The 18561-nt window shown below is 31.2% G+C and overlaps 1 long non-coding RNA gene across 1 annotated transcript; it reads left to right on the top strand.

Moving 5' to 3' along the window:
* The first annotated feature begins 14222 nt into the window (after positions 1-14222).
* LOC142518780 (uncharacterized) lies at positions 14223-16114 on the top strand. The gene is made up of 7 exons (XR_012813647.1): positions 14223-14401; positions 14501-14545; positions 14616-14690; positions 14827-15469; positions 15564-15608; positions 15677-15954; positions 16030-16114. It is a non-coding gene; the product is annotated as an uncharacterized LOC142518780 (long non-coding RNA).
* Positions 16115-18561: the final 2447 nt, after the last annotated feature.

Here is an 18561-nt window from a genome sequence, read left to right on the forward strand (position 1 = left end):
ATGTAATTCTCACCGGAGTTATCCGGCTGTTGTCTTGTTTGTATGTGTGCATGACAACAGGTAGGACAGGATCAGGGTCAAGAAGAGAACGAGGCAGGACTAGTTAGCGTGGAGATCCGAGCTCAGAAGTAAATTAGGTTTCAACACTGATATGTAGTTGAACCTAGTTGAATTATCATAGACAATACAAGACTTGTATGTTTATGCTTAATATGTAATTCAGATTGATTTACATTACGTTTCCGCATTGTATTTTAAAAAAAAAATTTAGACCCTAGTGTATTATAATCGATTGAATAATTCCTAAGAATGATTAAAATTGGAATTAGCGTCCGGGTCCCCACAGCGCATATGCGCGAGGCTCCATCCTCACACATAATTCAAATCTCCTTTCCGCCTATCCAGGTCTAATCCGTTCCATCTATAATCACATCAATTAATCAACAAATCATTTCAGATTAATAACGTAGCAAATCCCGGGCATTACACAACCCGATGAGTCGATTCGGGTACCTGAAACCAAACTCCCACCCGTAAATAGATTGATTGAGTTAGTTTTGTAATAAGAACGTAAAATGCAACTTTTTTGTTTAATTTATAATATAAATGAATCCATTACAAATTAAAAATGTAAAAAATTTGCTATAGATATAATTATCATTAGATTCTGGTACAAGTCGGGCAGGTATGTTCAAAATTAAAAGAGTTGGATCTATGCTATGCTCTCCACCTCTCTCTTTTATTGACACGTGTACATGATATTTACTTTTTAAATTTATCTCATTATTTTCTCTTTCTTTTATTTAAAATCACGAAAACTTACGTGAGACGATCTCACGGATCATATTTTATGAGACATATATCTTATTTGGGTTATTTATGAAAAAATATGCCTTTTTATGCTAAGAATATTACTTTTTATTGTGAATATCGGTAGGATTGACCCGTCTCACAGATAAAGATTCGTGAAACCGTCTCACAATAGACCTACTCATTTAAAATTATCTCACATATCTAATGATCTAACCATGGTTCCATGTACTCCCTCTTCTTTTATTTTTGTTATTTTCATATTCTCATTTTGGTTGATTTGTCCTTCTTTTAATTTCTCCATCTTTCTAATTTTCTATTTTTGAAAAAATTCTTTTTTATCATTAATAACTCCTTTTCCTAGCCATTGTTATTCCTATGAAATCGGAGATTCGATTTTGGGTGATTTAATAAAAAAAATTAGAATTTATAAAATAAAATTTATTATTTATAAGGAATTTACATTTTCTAAAAACATATTTAAATTCCTTTTAAATGTTATAATTACCAACAAAAGCTGGAGAATTCAGTCATAGCTGAGTAGAATAATATTTGCATTGCAATTTATCAAACACATGTTCAAGCAATGTCATTCCTTTTTTAGGAATCTCGTCTTTTATTTTTTTATTATATTAATATTTTGTTCATGTACCTGAATGGAGAAAATAATATAGAAAGGAAAATTAAATCTGTGTTCATGTCTGGAAAACGACATTAAAACAATGCATGTACCTTGTCTTGAAAAATATTTTGGTTGGTGAGCGGACAAGAGTAGAGCATACTTTGATCGAGTAGGAAGTAGCGATGACAGTGTTGATATATTGTTTTTGCATGACCAAGACGTACGCAGTGTAAGTTTCTTCTAAAAAATTTGTTTCGATTTCAAAACGTCCTTAAACGTCGTATGTTTTAAATGATTCACATAGTGTTTCGATTTGATTTAATTTTACGTTTAAGAATGCTGAGTATCAAACTAGTCCGAGATTTACGGAGATCTCATTGGATCAATTTTATTTATATGAGCTTGTATTTGAATAATTATGCGTTGTGGTTTTTCTATTAAGTTAAGCCCAAAATTAAAGTGATCTTTCAAAGTTTTGGTTATTGAGCTTTAATATGTTGGTTCCATGCGCGACAACTTGAGATAATAATATAAAAATAAAGTATAAAACTGGACACCGAGATTTATGTAGAAAATCCTTAATAATTATTAGAGTAAAAACCACGGGTAAAATAAAAAGAATTTCACTATAATATTTTATGGTGTACAACCGCTCACTGTGTTTCCAAAGAGAACACACAATGTATTAATACATGAGAACAAACACATCACAAATATTATAGAACTAAACACTCAAATGAGAGAACTCGATGAAAGGATAATCTGAAATGAGAGGAGAGAGCTCTATATCCATGTGAAAATGTGTCTTCCGTCTGAAAATTTTGTTGCAGCCAACCACCTCATTTAATTATTCAACTTTGCTCTAACCGTTGTATCCAACTACCTTATCAACTTTGCCGACATTTCTCCAACTTGGAAATTTGATTGAGAATCAAACACATCTCTACACATCGTTTCAATCTTGCATTCCCTACTGCTTACGTTTTTGCTAGGCTAGCTGAGAATCTACACCACTCAAACTTATCAAAGTTTACTGGTTTGGTCAGAACATCAGCTATTTTATCCTTTGTATGGATCTTCTGCATATCTACACTTCCTTCCTCTACTGCTTCTCGAACAAAGTGAAATTGAAGCCCAATGTGTTTAGCCCTAGAATGAAAAGCTGGATTTCTTATGATGTGCAAGACACTTTGACTGTCACAAAACAAAGGAACGTTCTCTTGTTTGTACTCAATCTCCTCCAATAATCTTTTAATTCATATTGCCTCTTTGCAAGCTTGAGTAGCTGCCATGTATTCTGCCTCCATTGTAGATAACGTCACAATTGTTTTCAGTTTTGAAACACAACTTACTGCTCCCCCTACAAGTGTAAACACATAACCCTTAGTAGATTTTCTCTTATCAGGATCACATGCATAATCTGAATCGCTATAGCCTCTGAGTGTTAAATCTGATTCTCCATAACATAATACAACATTGAAGTACCATTAATATATCTAAGGATCCTCTTAACATTACTCTAATGATCTTGTCTAGGATTCGTCATATACCGACTAACTGCTCACACTGCTTGAGCAATGTCCGGTCTTGTAAGGATCATGACGAACATCAAACTTCTAACTGCTAATACATATGGTACTCTAAGAAATTTACATCTTCTCTACTTCACAGCTAGGACACATTTCGGAGGATAACTTGAAGTTAATAGGAAGAGCGGTCGAAATTGGCATACTATCTTGTATGTTGAAGCATTGCAAGACTTTCTTCAAATAATTTTTCTGGGAAAACAAAATCTTTCTGTTACTTCTGTCTCAGTGAACTTGCATCCCTAGAATCTTATTTGATATTACCAAGTGCTTCATATCAAATTCCCTAGCCAATTATGCCTTCAATCATTGGACCTGATATTGTTGGGGTCTGCTACCAACATGTGGTCCACATACAACAACAAAATGATATAATCATCACCGGACCTCTTGAAATATGTACAAAGGTCTGCACTCAGTCTGTTGTATCCAAGACTCTTGATATAGAAATCAAATTTCTTGCACCAACACCTAGGCGCCTGTTTGAGACTGTACATAAATTTGTTCAACCTGCAACCCAAGTTTTCTTTGTCTTTTTCAGCAAAACCTTCTGACTTGAGCATATAAATTTCTTCTTCAAGATCTCCATGAAGAAATGTCGTTTTGTCATCTAGTTTTTCTATATGTAGGTAAAATATCGTATACAATGCCAACAATACTATGACTGTTGTAAGCCGAACCACAAGAGAAAATATCTCATTAAATTCAATGTCTTCTTTCTGAGCATACCATTTTACCATTGTTCTATCACGATACTGTTTCACTCGGTTATTGCCTCATGCTTGATCTTATAGATCCATCTGTTACCAATGGCTTTCCTCTCTCGTGGTAGTGTAACAAGATTTCAAGTTTTATTTTTGTCTAATGCCTCCAACTCTTCTTGCATTGCTATCATCCACAAGGATACATCAGAGATTTGAGTAGTCCTCGTGGAAACTCGATGGCACACCATCCTCTGATAATAGACAATATGCAATATTTATTTAAGTGACATAATCTGCAAACCAACCTGGTGGTCTTCTGTCTCGAGTTAAGTGCCTTACATTTGAAACCTTAGACTCAACATGTTCTGTTTCTTTGTGCTCTGATAGTGCTTCACAAGAAATGATATTTGTCCGTCTTATTTTCCACCTGAAATATAGTAGTTTATGATTTCATTGTGCCTTTTCTTCATTTACTTTATCTTTCTCGAAGATAACATTCCTGCTGATGACAAACTTGTGGATAGTAGGATTCCACAAGCGAAACCCCTTTTACTTCATCAGCATATCCAAAAAGATATACTTTCTTGATTTTGAATCCAACTTTGATCTTTCTTGATTATTGTACATATTGTACAAACGTACATAGGACTTTCAAATATATGAAAATGAGAATAATCAGCTGGCTTCCCAGTCCACATCTCCATTGGAGTCTTAATATCAGTCATTACTGAAGAAGAACGATTGATAATATAACAAGCGATTTTGAATGCTTCCGCGCAAAATGACTTCGCTAGAGGCTAGACCCGCAATCCTCAACATGGTTCTTGTTTTGTCCAACAAGGTTCTATTCATCCGCTCTGCTACTCCATTTTGTTGAGGTGTATAAGCTGTCATGAACTGTCGTTTGATGCCCCATGTTGATAAAATGCATCAAATTCATCACCGGCATATTCCCCTCCATTGTCAATCCTTGGACACTTGATTTTATTTTCATAATTAAGTTCAACTCGCGCTTTGAAATCTTGGAAGATCTGAAAACATCTTATTTCTTTTTGGTTGGATACATCCAACATCTCTTAAAGAAATCATCAATGAATGAGACAAAGTATCTCGCTCTTGTTGATACAACCTGTGCTTGCCAAACATCCGAATGAATAAGCTCCGGTATGCTTTTGATTCTGGTAGTAGAAGTGTCAAACTTTAATATGTTATTTATAGGTAACACAATGCTCACAAAAAGGAAATGACACTTTTGTAAGTCATGGCAGCAGCTTCCGCTCTGAGAAAATTTTCAACCCTCGTTTTGACATATGCCCGAACTTTCTATTCCAAAACACTGTTAATTCTTCTCTTGAACAAATTGATAAAACAGCTAGTTCCGCCTCTTTGTGTGTTTATCCCAAAATTACATATAGATTTTCAACAACTTTTTCTGCTTTTGTAACCACAAGCTCACCATTCACAATTTTTATGATCATTTCTCGATACGGGTTTTGCACCCGATATCATCCAATTGTCCCAAGGACAAAAGTTATTTTGTCAGTCTCTTCACATGTCATACATCCTGTATGGTACGAATGGTGCCATCAAAAATTTTTATTTTGATAGTATCGACCCTAACAATTTTAAAGGCATGATCACTTATCATAAATACAGATTCTCCCGATAGTGGTTCATAATGATCAACCCATTCTCTTCGAGACGTCATGTGCCACGTCGCTCCTGAATTCATAATCCATGTGTCACAAAATTTGTACATGCCTTATGCAACTGTTGTTACTTCGCTGAATAATATTTCACCACCACCTGAAGTAATGGCCACATTTCCTTGAGAACTCTTCTCGGTACTCGTACACTCTTTTTTGAAGTGTCTTTTAACGTCATATTTAAAGCAGTAAATATTTTTCTTCTTACTTCTCGACTTTGATCTACCTCGTCTTTGGCTCTCACTGGAGTCACGGTCCATATATCTTCCTCTTATCATCGATAAAGCCTATGTCTGCTTCAAAGTTACCAACCTCTCTTCCTTATTTTTGTGCCGGCTTTCTTCTCAGAGAATTGCAGTTAAGACATCGTTGAATTTAGAGAGCCCATAAAAATATTGTTGGTTAAGTTGATGATAAGTTGATTATATGAATCTGATAGACGTTGAACTAGAAGCTCTGCACGTTCATTTTCCTCAATTTTATGCTCCATAGAGGTGAATTGGGCAAATAAAATATTTATTGTGTTGATATGGTCGGTAATCGATGAGGATTCCACCATCCAAGAGTACAAAACCTTCTCTTTAGGAAAATCTTGTTGTGTAGTGACTTGACCTCATATATCTTTATTAGAGTATCTCAGATAACTTTTGTTGTTTTTATCTCAGAGATACTTGACAGTACTTCATCTGCTATATTCAAATGTAAATTGACAACAAAATTATCATTCATATAATTCCACTTTCAATTGCCCGTAATTTCCACCGATCTATCTCCAATAGCCGCCGAGCAATTTTCATTTCTTAAAACTGCTTGTATCTTGATTTTTCACAGTAAAAAATTGCTTCCATTAAACTTTGTTATCTTGTATCTTACTGCCATTATGTCTATAACAATTTAGTAGACTGGACAAAATAATCTCGCCTTAATAAAAAAATATCTCAAATTTTTTTTCCTGATGTGGAATATCAGTCTAGCCTTCAACCATAGAGCATACTCAGAATTTTAAGAAATTTTAAACCAAGACTCTAATACCATTTGTTGGTCTCACGTGTGACCATTTCAGATAATAATATGAAAATAAAGTATAAAATTGCGCCGAGATTTACGTGGAAAATCCCTAAAATTATTAGGATAAAAACTACCAGCAAGATGAAAAGAATTTCACTATAATATTTTATGATGCACAACCACATATTGTGTTTCTAAAAAGAACACACACTCTCTTAATACATGAGAACAAACACCTCACAAATATTATAACACTAAGCACTCAAATGCTATAAGATGAGAGAGAACTTGATGAAATGTTTATCTAAAATTAGGGGAATGAACTTTATTTATAGAGCTCATTGTCCGTGTGAAAACGCTTATAAAACGCGTCTTCCATTTGAAAATTTCGCTGCAACCAATCACCTCATTTAATTATTCAACTTTGCAGACCGCTGCAGCCAACTACCTTATTAACTTTGCCGACATAATATATCTAATAGATTGTGAACCTTTAATATGTAGAGACATGAATAAGTATAATTTAAGTTTTTATGATTAGTTAAAACAGAAATATCTGAAAATAATTATAGACATTATCTATATATGTGTCAAGGTCCCCTAAATCGAGCGCAATCACGTATTATATTCTCTCTCATTAAGAAAATGATTCGAAAGATAAAGTAAATGATTCTCTCAAAGAAAGAAGAGCGCGTAAATCTGAAAAATCAAAAGTTCAAGACATATTCTAATATTTCAATTTAAATTTATTTTGAAATTTTATATTCAACTTATTTAATGATTTATCATAAATAATTTAATTTAAATTAGCAAAATATAATTAAATATGTCTATATAAAATGCATGTGAGGAAGCGTGTGGGCTTTATTTATGATAAGAAAAGGCGAAAAAGCAAGCGGAAAGCAGCTGTCTCACAATATTCTTCTTAATCATTTCACTCCCCACTTTGCATGTTATCCCAACTATTTTACATGCTAATATGGAGTGTAAAGTCTAATCTGCAATATATTTAACTATTTGTGTGAAATATATTTTATTCGTCTACATAATCTTAAATATCAACCAGATTATTTCCCTCCAAATTTAAAAATCTCCATATTTGTTGCCACGTCACCAAATTTTACAACCTACTCAGCAATTTCAACTAAAATTTCACATTCTGTTAAAAATGTATTCAAAATAGATAAAATTTAAAAGTTGGCGGATCAATTCCCAAATTTTATTATTTTAAAGTTTAATCGTTAAAAAGAAATAACGATGAAACTCGTAAGGTAATCAAAATAATTTAATAATGAAATTACGAATTACTATAAATATTTTATTTTTGTTGAAAAGGAAAAATAATATAGGGAATCATTTTAATTTTATTTTAATTAATTAATTTAATTATATAAATACTTTTTTTATTTATATTAGAAGATCTTAAATTTAAAACTAATATATGGTTCTAGTTATGGTCCCACTACAACAATAAATGCTATTGTGACACTTTTTTGTAACACTTTTAATTAAATGTTGTTACAAATATTTAATAATGACACTTATACAAAATTAATAATTAGCAAAATAAAAAAATATTAGATTAGTTATCCAGACATTTTTAATTGATGTCATTTTTTATATGGAGGGAAACAATTATTTTCCCTTCTCCAATATTTATCAAACCCAAATATTCTCACATTTATTTTATCTACTTTTCTCCCCAAAATCTTCACCATGCTCTCCACGCCGTCTTCTCAACGGCGTACATTAATCACACACCGTCAATAATAATTCACGGTTATTGCACGCTGCGAAAAATGGGCGTCCAACGGGTTTGAAAAAACATTGTAAAAAATCATTAAAAAATTAAAAAAAAAATTAATTAAAAGGAAAAATATTAAATTAAAAGGGAAAAAATCTAATTTTTTGTAACATTTTACTTCGACAGAGTAGTTTTGATGAAGTAAAACATTAAAAAAACTTTAAAATTTAAATGTAGTTTTGATGAAGTAAAACATTAAAAAAACTTAAAAATTAAATTTAGTAAAGTAAAAAAATAAACATACTTAACTTTTAATTTCTCTTAATTACTTTGTAAAAGATGAACCGATAGTTAATTTTTAATCTCCCTCGATTTTTAAATTGTAGTGCCTAAAATCTGGAATAGCCACTAGACCACGAATTTTAAAAAATAAAACAAAATAATATTTTAAAGATTTAATTTAATTTGAAAGAGAGACTAAAACTCTAATTTTATTTACTTGAATTAAAATAATCTTTTTAAATATAGTCTAACAACTGTAAAAGTTTAATATATACACATATAGGTCCAAAACCCACCCCATAACCTTTATAAACCTTCGCTTCATCAGCCTCGCTACACTTCCTTTACTTTCAGCCTCTCGCGACCTCAGCAACTGCCCTTCAGGTATGACATTTTTGGGTGTTTGCTTCTGACTTATGTTGATTTCTCGATGATTGTTGCTGCTTGTGGTATATGTTTTGAAGGGCGTCGATTTTTGGTGTTTCCAGATTTCCTTTTTTGTGTAACTTCTGGTTTCTCATATTGTTGCCTGATTTTGTTTTTGTTGCTGGTTTAATTTTTGTAACTTTCCTTCCAATTAATTTTGTTGATGGTTTGTTCGATGTCGTCGATTTGTTGCTTGGCGCCGATTTCAGTCTATTTATCGTTAAATTTTTGGGATTTTATCGATTTGTTGACGGCGTCGATTTCAGTCTATTTATCGTTTAGATTTTTTGTTGCTGGTTCGTTACTGGCATCGATTTCAGTCTCAGATTTTGTTCCATTATTTACTAGTAGTGCTATGTGGGATGGAAAGAATAGCTTTACTTGTTTGTTGGCTAATATGTATAGTGGAGCTCCTTGTAGATCCTCATACCGGAGAAGAGATTTACCTTGTAGATCCTTGTAATATCAGTAGTGGAGCTCCTTGTAGCTTTACCCCGCGACCTGATCGGGCAGGTCGATCCCCGTAATTTTCGACAGTGATAAACATTTTTCGTTATCGGTAAACTAAAACGATGCTATTAGGAGTAACAAATAAAAATAGAAGTAAAATTTAGGTTATCTTATTTTTATACATGATTTTTATTTGTTTAAAATATAATGATGTATGAATAAGTTTTTTGTATTTAAGTTTTTTTTATTTATGGTGTTCTCTTATAAAAATGTTGGGAACTCAAAAGCTAGTTAAGCTGCAAGCTGAAAGTTCATTGCAGAAGCCAAAAGCTAAAACTAGGGTTGAACTCAAAAATAGTTTGGAGATCCAATTTGTTGTATAAAATCAAATAGTCATTATAGATGTACATGTAAATCAACACAAGATGACATTTATCTTTTTTAAAGTAAATGTGATTACCACTGTTTGCAAAATAAGATGGCCGTGGGAGTTTCTAACTTTTTCTGATTGTGGACACACACTATTTATCCTAAAATAAAAAATACCAATAGATCGTTGTATCCTTATATGATGGAAACTACATGTCAAAAACTTTTATATATAATAAAAAAAATATTTTATTCATTTTACAATCCGCGTATGTTATTAAACTATTAATGAAGTGAATTTTATTATCTGTTGTAATTTATAGCATTAGTGATATTACAATATTATTGTTTTTTTAAATAATTATAAATATTCTTAAAATAATTGAATAGATAATTAAAAATTTAAAATTATAATTTATATTTATTAAAATCAATTTAAATATATTTATTAGAAATATATTTGAAAATATAACGGTAATCATTAAACAAAATAAATTAGAATTTAATAAATATTTATTTTCATAAAAAAATTAATTAACAAGATTACAAATTTATAAAAATTTAATTTAAGATAGATTTGCAGTACAATTTATTTTTTTAAAATGATTGAAAATAATAAAAATATATGAAATTAATTTATAGAAAAATATAGCTATCTATAAGGGAATTATTTGGGTTTCACTCAAGTTTTCTTTTGTTCACGTAATTTTTTTGTTATTAAATTATTGTTGTGTTTTGAGACACTAATTGTATATATCTTGTTCGATATTTTACTCCCCACATACACATATTATATGTTTGTTTGCTGAACTAGTTTAACTAGATCTTTTTACCAGAATTGTGATGGATAAAAGTTGGATGTTTTTGCCGAGACAAACCAAGGAATACAGGAAAGGACTTGAGAGTTTTTTAGATTTTGCATTTTCTAATGCAAACATAAATGGAATGATTGCAGGTCCTTGTGCAAAATGTAAGATTGGCATATGTGTTTCAAGAGAGGATGCTTGTGATCATTTGACGGTTGATGGATTTATCAAAGGTTATACTCACTGGGTGGCTCATGGAGAGATAGCATGTAGTGCATCTTCAATATCTAATTCTGTTCCATCTCGTGATGATGTAGATGGTATGAAGGGATTAGTTCACGATGCTTTTGGGGTCCCACAAAACGATGGTGATACAATCAATACAGCAGGATTTGAAAAGGATAAAGAGATTCCAATCGGAGAGGCCGAGAAATTCTATAAACTAATTGATGATTCACAAAAAGAGTTACATTCCGGATGCAAGAAATTCTCAAAACTTTAATTCATCATTTGCTTGCTTCACTTAAAATGTCTTGGAAAATTTACTAATAAAATCTTCAATATGCTTTTGGATTTGTTGAGAGAAGCATTTCCAAATGCCATGAAAGATTTACCAAAGTCATACTATGAAGCAGAGAAATTGATGAAGCAATTAGGACTTGGTTATGAAAAGATCGATGCTTTTCCTAATGATTGCACTTTATACTGGAGGTTGGACGAAGAAAGAGTTCGATGCAAAACATGAAACGAGCCTAGGTGGGAAACATCTGAAAATGATCCTATTGGTGACAAGAGGAAAGTTGCACGCAAGGTTTTATGATATTTTCCAATAAAGCCTAGGTTACAATGTTTGTTCATGTCCTGCAAAACAGCAGTCCATATGAGATGGCATTCTGAATCTCGCACGAAATACGGTTACATGCGACACCCAACTGATTCCCCAGCATTGGCAAACATTTGACCATAACCACCCTTAATTCGCAAAGGATCCCCGAAACATAAGGCTATGATTAGCTTCAGATGGATTTAATCCACTCAAAAATATGAGTGTGGCGCATAGTACGTGGCCAGTCATTTTAGTGCCTTATAATCTTCCACCATGGATGTGTATGAAACAACCAAACTTTATATTATCATTGCTAATACCTGGTCCATCTGCTACTGGAAATAACATCGACATCTACTTGCAGCCCCTTGTTGCAGATTTGAAGGATTTGTGGGAGGTAGGAGTGCATACATATGATGCATCAACCAAGCAGAATTTTCAATTAAATGCCGCATTATTATGGACTATAAGTGATTTTCCTAAATATGCAACCCTATTTGGATGGAGCACCAAAGGTAAATTTTCATGCCCAGTGTGCCACAAATTTACACATTCACGATGGTTAAAACATGGCAAAAAATATTGTTATATGGGTCACCGCAAATTTTTGAACGGTGATCATGAGTTTCGAAAAGATGCTCAACATTTTGATGGCACAGAAGAGTACGGAAGACCATCACCCATACTTTCGGGAGACACAGTGATCAACGAGTTGAAAATTTTTAATTTGAAATTTGGAAAAACAGTTTGATGATAATCCAGAACTACCATTCAATTGGAAAATTTGAGTATTTTCTTCGATTTAACATATTGGAAAGATAATGTGGTACGCCAAAATCTTGATTTTAAACATATTGAGAAGAATGTGTGCGAATCAATTTGTGGGACACTACTGAATATGGAACGGAAAACAAAAGATAATATCACGTCTTGATTTGCAAGAAATTGGAATAAGATCAGCACTTCATCCTATTGAGAAAGGACCAAGTAGAGTTTATCTGCCTCCAACATGTTATTCAATGGGCAAAAATGATAAGGGCACAATTTGCAAGGTTTTGAAAAAAGTTAAAGTTCCAGATGGCTATGCTTCTAACATTTCAAGGTGTGTTCAAATGAAATCGGCAAAATTAATTGGTCTAAAAAGCAATGACAACCATATTTTGATGCAGCAGTTGTTGCCGGTGGCACTACGTAGAACTTTGTTTAAATCAGTTTGGACTCCTTTGATTATATTGAGTAGGTATTTCATATAGCTATGTTGTAAAGTAATTTCTCCTACTGATGTGGTTCGTCTAAGGAAAGATATTACGGTGATCCTCTGTCAATTGGAGAATATTTTTCCTCCCTCATTTTTTGACATAATGATTCATTTGACTGTACATTTGTCTACTAAAGTACAACTTGCTGGACCAGTTTACTATAGTTGGATGTATCCAATTGAAAGGTAAAAACAAATATTATTGATATTGTTTTATTTAAATTATTATTTTCACTAAATAATACAAAATTTATGTTTTTGGTATAAGGTACTTGGGGACATTGAAGTCGTATGTTCAAAACAGAAGTAGGCCAGAAAGATCCATTGCTGAGGGGTATTTGGCTGAGGAATGTTTGACATTCTGTTCTTTTTATTTAGCTGATTATATATAGACAAAATTCAATCAATCAACAAGAAATGAAGAGACAACTATTAGCTCAACATTCGCATTGGATGAGTTTACGGCCCTCTGGTTATGCAATTGGAAAGGCCATTGCAACTAAGTTTGATGATGAGACATTAAAGAAGGCACATCAATATGTATTATTCAACTGCCATCACGTACAATCTTATATAGAGTATGTGATTATATATTTCATTGTGTTTAAATATATAATCATTGATGTTTATGAAATCACCGTTCTTAATTTGCAGTGAACACCGTCAGATTTTGAATCTTACTCATTCCGGTCTTCCACCACAAAAATTGAACATATGCATAGTGAGTCTTTTGCCTCTTGGTTTGCCAAACATGTAATTTTTTGTTGTAATTGTCATTAAGGTTATATATTATGATTTTTATACATAATTTATCAATTTTTCCTTGTGTGATAGATTGAAGATACAAATCCTTCACAAGATGATCCAGTATCAAATGATTTGAAATCACTTGTAAGAGGCCCAAATTTCATAGGGATACGATATGAAAAATCCATTTCCAATGGATTTAGGTTTCATACAAAAGAAGTGGAACTGCAAGAGAAAAACTCAGAATTGTGGTGTAATTGTTCGGGCTACCACTTCAAGTTATTCGACTATTAGAGATCAGAATCCAGTATCAAGTGAAATTGATTATTACGAGATTTTGCAAAATGTGATTGAGTTAGATTATGAGGGAGGTCGAAGAGTTGTTTTATTTGAACGTGATTGGGTCTCCAAAGGCAAATGTACTAAAACTGGATGATGATGGTTTTATGTTGACCAATTTTACAAATGTGAAGTGTCACAACGAGCCTTATACATTAGCATCCCAAGCCATGCAAGTTTTTTATGTGGAAGATCCATTTGATTAGTAATTGGCATGTAATTATCACCACCGATGCACGAGCAAAGTATAAAATGCAACCTATGGCATATGTTGATACATATCTTCAAAGTTGTATTTATAATCCTGAAGACGAGAATGAACATGAAGAAGTCGTTTGGGTTCGGGATGATGTTGCATGAGTTGAAATTGATGTTGATGCATGATGAGATTTAGTTAATCATGAGTTTTTTTCTTGCATATATAATGTTTTATGTTTAGTTAATATGATATAAAATGAAACTAATAGAGTGTATTTTCTGGATACTAGAATAATAATAAAATTATAATTTTAATTTTATTTTTCACTATTGATCTTTTATTTATCATATCAAAGGATATAACTAATTTTTTTTATCTGCAAGTTGTGGTTTTTGCTCTTGATAGGAATGGCTAGTGAGGGTAAAACTGTTGGAAAACATCATTTTCAACATCAAGATAAGGCAAATACACAATCTCGAATTATGATTGCCAATCACGCAGCTCGAAGTTCAAAAAGAGGTAGCATGTAACTTTATACATTAAGGATATGTTTGCTGCTTTTGTATTAGTCTTATTGGACCTTTTGATTTTGTCTGAATTTTATGTACTTTGTTCAAGTTGGTCTTGCAAGAGAACTCTGTAGCATGACATCTAGCGGAAAAGGTTAGCATTTTCTTGTTTATAATTAAAAACTCAACTTACTTTTATTTTGGTGGCATCAAAACTTGTGCAGAATTTCAAAACATACAAGGTATGTTGAATAACCAAATGGATGGAATTTCAAAGCACCAACACAATGATTTATAAGGTATTAAATATAAAAAGATATGAAACTTATAGTATTTTATTTGAAACGATTAAGTTTGGATATGTATAATTCTTACTTCATGTTTTATTTATTCTATATAAAAGCATTTGTAATTTTTAATCTTTTCTTTTGATAGGAATGACTTGTCAAAGTAAGATTTTTGGAAAATCTCATTTTCAACTTCAAGATGAGGAAAATACACAACCACATATTATATTTGCCAATCATGTAACTCGAAATTCAAAAGAAAGAAGTATCATCGCATTTTACACAAAAACAATCTGTTTGTTGCTTGTGTATAACTCTTATTTGATCTTTTGCATTTGTATGAATGTTGTATACTTTGTTCAAGTCAGTCTTGCAAGAGAATTTGGTAACATGGTAGCTAGCGAAAAATGTTAGAATTTTGTTGCTTATAATTAAAACTTAACTTGCTTATATTTTGGTGGAGTCAATACCTGTACATAATGTCAAAACATAAAAGGTATGCTAGATAACCAAATGGATAAAGTTTTAAAGCAGCAACACAATGATATACAAGGTATTAGATATAAAAATATATGAAACTTGAGAATTTTTTATTTCAAAAGATTAAATTTTGATATAATTCGGTATAATGCTTATTAATGCTTTATTTATCTTATATAACTTGATTTTGATATGAATGACTCTTAAAAATAAAAATGTTGGAAAAACTCATTTTCAACTTCAAGATGAGACAAATACTCAACCACTGATTTTCATTGACAATCACACAACTCGAAATTCAAAAGAAAGAGGTAGCATCTTATTTATACATAAAAAATATGTCGTGTCTTGTGTATAACTCTTATTTGACATTTTTCTTTTACATGTTGTAATTTTTTATTCAAGTCTATCATACAAGAGAACTTGAGAACGTGGTAACTAGTGGAAAATGTCAGAATTTTTTTTTTATAATTATAAACTCAATTTGCATATATTTTGTTGAAATAATTCTTGTGCAGATTGTCAAAGCATACAAGGTGCATCAAAAAACCAAATAGATGAAGCTTCAAATCAAAAAGTCATTGAATTACAAGATAACATCCTAAAAATTAAGATATAGAAAGACACGAAGCTATAATTTTTTAGTTCCGATGATTACATTTAGATATAACTTGTTATAATACTTACTTCATCATTTATTTATCCATATAAAAACATACATGTTTGACTTCTAGGATCACATTCAACAATAACCCACATGTTGAAAATGATTTTATGGACGAAAAATCTGATCAAGGTAACCTATACAAAAAATGTAATAACTCATTTCACTTTATTTATTCAATCATTTATTTGTCCTTTTTGCATCTAGATGTAGATAGCGAAAGTGAATCTCTTGACGAGGAGAAGAAAACTAGAGGCCCTTATGAAAGAAATTTGGGGTAGACCTAGCACGCTGCCACGTATTAAGATTTAATGTGATGATATGAGACGTCTTATTGGATCAGGAAGAAATAAATTTACTGATTTTTTGGGTACTTTGTGAAACGTCTGCTATTCGTTTTACTTAAAAAGTACTAGAAATTTTTTTTCCTCTTGCTAAATCGGCCGAATACATATATATGTACTTTTAAAAATACCTTGTACCATTTTAAAAATAAACAATCAACTAACATTTAAAAATCAAAAGAAAATAGTTCAAATCGTAAAATCGTCAAACATTTTACCAAACCTAAAAACAATATTTGAAAAGTATAGCCCATACTATAACCTCTCAAAACCACTCATAATCATGATAAAAGTAATAAAATATCTTTAACATAACTTAATATCATAAATCATAAATTAGTGCGGAAAACTAGCGTCGGTCCTCGAATCATGTGCACCTTCAGCCCAGCAAAGTCAACCATCAAGACCTTCATTATCATTAACATCAAACTCACCTGCATCAATCACACCTAGTGAGTCTAAAGACCAACACACCATAATCTTGATAACAAATATTACATATACAGATCACATACAACAGTGAAAATACTTGTACTTAAAATATCGTTTTCATGAAGATGCATAAACTTTAAACATAACATGTTCGTAAACCTTTTCATGATGCATAAACTTTAAATAAGAACACTTTCAAAATGATGCATCAACTTTAAACATAAATATTTTCATAAACTTTTTCGTAAACATTTTCGTAAATATTTTTATGTCATCCTCAACATATTCTTATACATATTATCATCAACATATACGTATTTCTTTTTTCTTTCGTTGAATTCAGATCGTTAATTGTGACTTTCATGTTCGTCTACGTCTACGTGTTGGGACGATGGATCCATCTACATGTAACCACAGTACCGGGCGGCGGAGACATCAGCAACACTCTCACCGGTCAACTGAGCCTTGACCTTATTGATGAAACTTAAAATTAATAATTTATTATATGTTAAAACCTATATTTTAAAATTTAAGTTTCACTAAAATTATAAAATTATGTTATTTTAGTATTGTTTGTTTATATTTAATTGTCTTACTAAATATGTTTTATTTTCAGGTTTTCTACGTGTTGGTAAAATAATAATAACTCAAGCTACAAAATTCAAATGGAGGTGATTCAAACATGTTTGGAATCCTTGATAAATTATCTACAACTTTGCAGAAGACATGATTGCCTAAAAAGTTCATTAAGATGATCAAATTATGCAAATATCAAAAGAAGGACATATTTACTTTTACTATGACCAGCATATAGTAAAAAAATCATAACTATTTCAATATTTAACCAAATGAGTTAAACCAAAAGGCCAAAATCATCTACAGACAATTCCCCACATGTTTGCTGTTTCGTGCAGAGTCAAATTCGGTGATTAAAGTCGTGGAACATAGTATTGAAAGAAGGGCCATGAAATTGAAGTTGGAGGAGACAAAAACTACTATTACAACTACATGGCATTAATAAAATTTTTGACCCTTTCTCTCATTTGGCCTATAAATAGAGCACTTGTGCTAACTTGAGATTCATTCTATCTCATTGTAAAATATAGTGTGTTTGTATAAAAGTTCTAAGTTCCAATATATTTTTCATTTTCCCAAATATGAGTGTTGATCAAAAGTAAGCTCATGGAAAGCTAAATCTATTATGTCAAGGTGAAGAGGATGAATTCTTGGTGAAGTAAGATTGTTTATATTTTGTATATTCTTTCTTTATTTATTTTCATTTAGCTAACTTCTTTTTATTGTAGGTATAATAATGAATTATTTGTTGTTATCAATTTACATCAAATGCTTGATACCATTAAAGTGGTTATCTTGATTTGTTGTTTAATTTTGATACAATAAATATTTCATTAATTATTATTATTTTTATATTATATATATATTATATATATATGTATATATATAATTATATAATTATATCATATATTTCATTTAGACGATAGCGTGGCTCTGCCGGTTTTTCTAAATGCAATATTAATACTAACATCTAACAATCTAACATTTACTTTATCGCAACTAACTTTTATTTTTCGCATCTAACTTTTACTTTACTGCAACTAACTTTTACTTTCCCGCAACTAACTTTTATTTTTTGCATCTAACTTTTACTTTACTGCAACTAACATTTACTTTATCGCAACTAACTTATTAAATCATATATTTCATTTAGGCAATAGTGTGGCTCTGCCGGTTGTTCTAAATGAAATATAATGATTTAATTTAACATTTACTTTATGCAATTATATATTTATATAGTTATATATATAATCATAGGTACCATATATAAAATATCGGTTAATTCGGTATTTTCTATAGTGGGAACTATATTATATTATATGTGTGTTTAATTATTTAATTTTCTTGGAACCATTATTTATGGTGGTTTCCTTTGTTTTACTTTTAG

This window comes from Primulina tabacum, chromosome 11, assembly GCF_025594145.1.
Source record: "Primulina tabacum isolate GXHZ01 chromosome 11, ASM2559414v2, whole genome shotgun sequence".
NCBI lineage: Eukaryota > Viridiplantae > Streptophyta > Magnoliopsida > Lamiales > Gesneriaceae > Primulina > Primulina tabacum.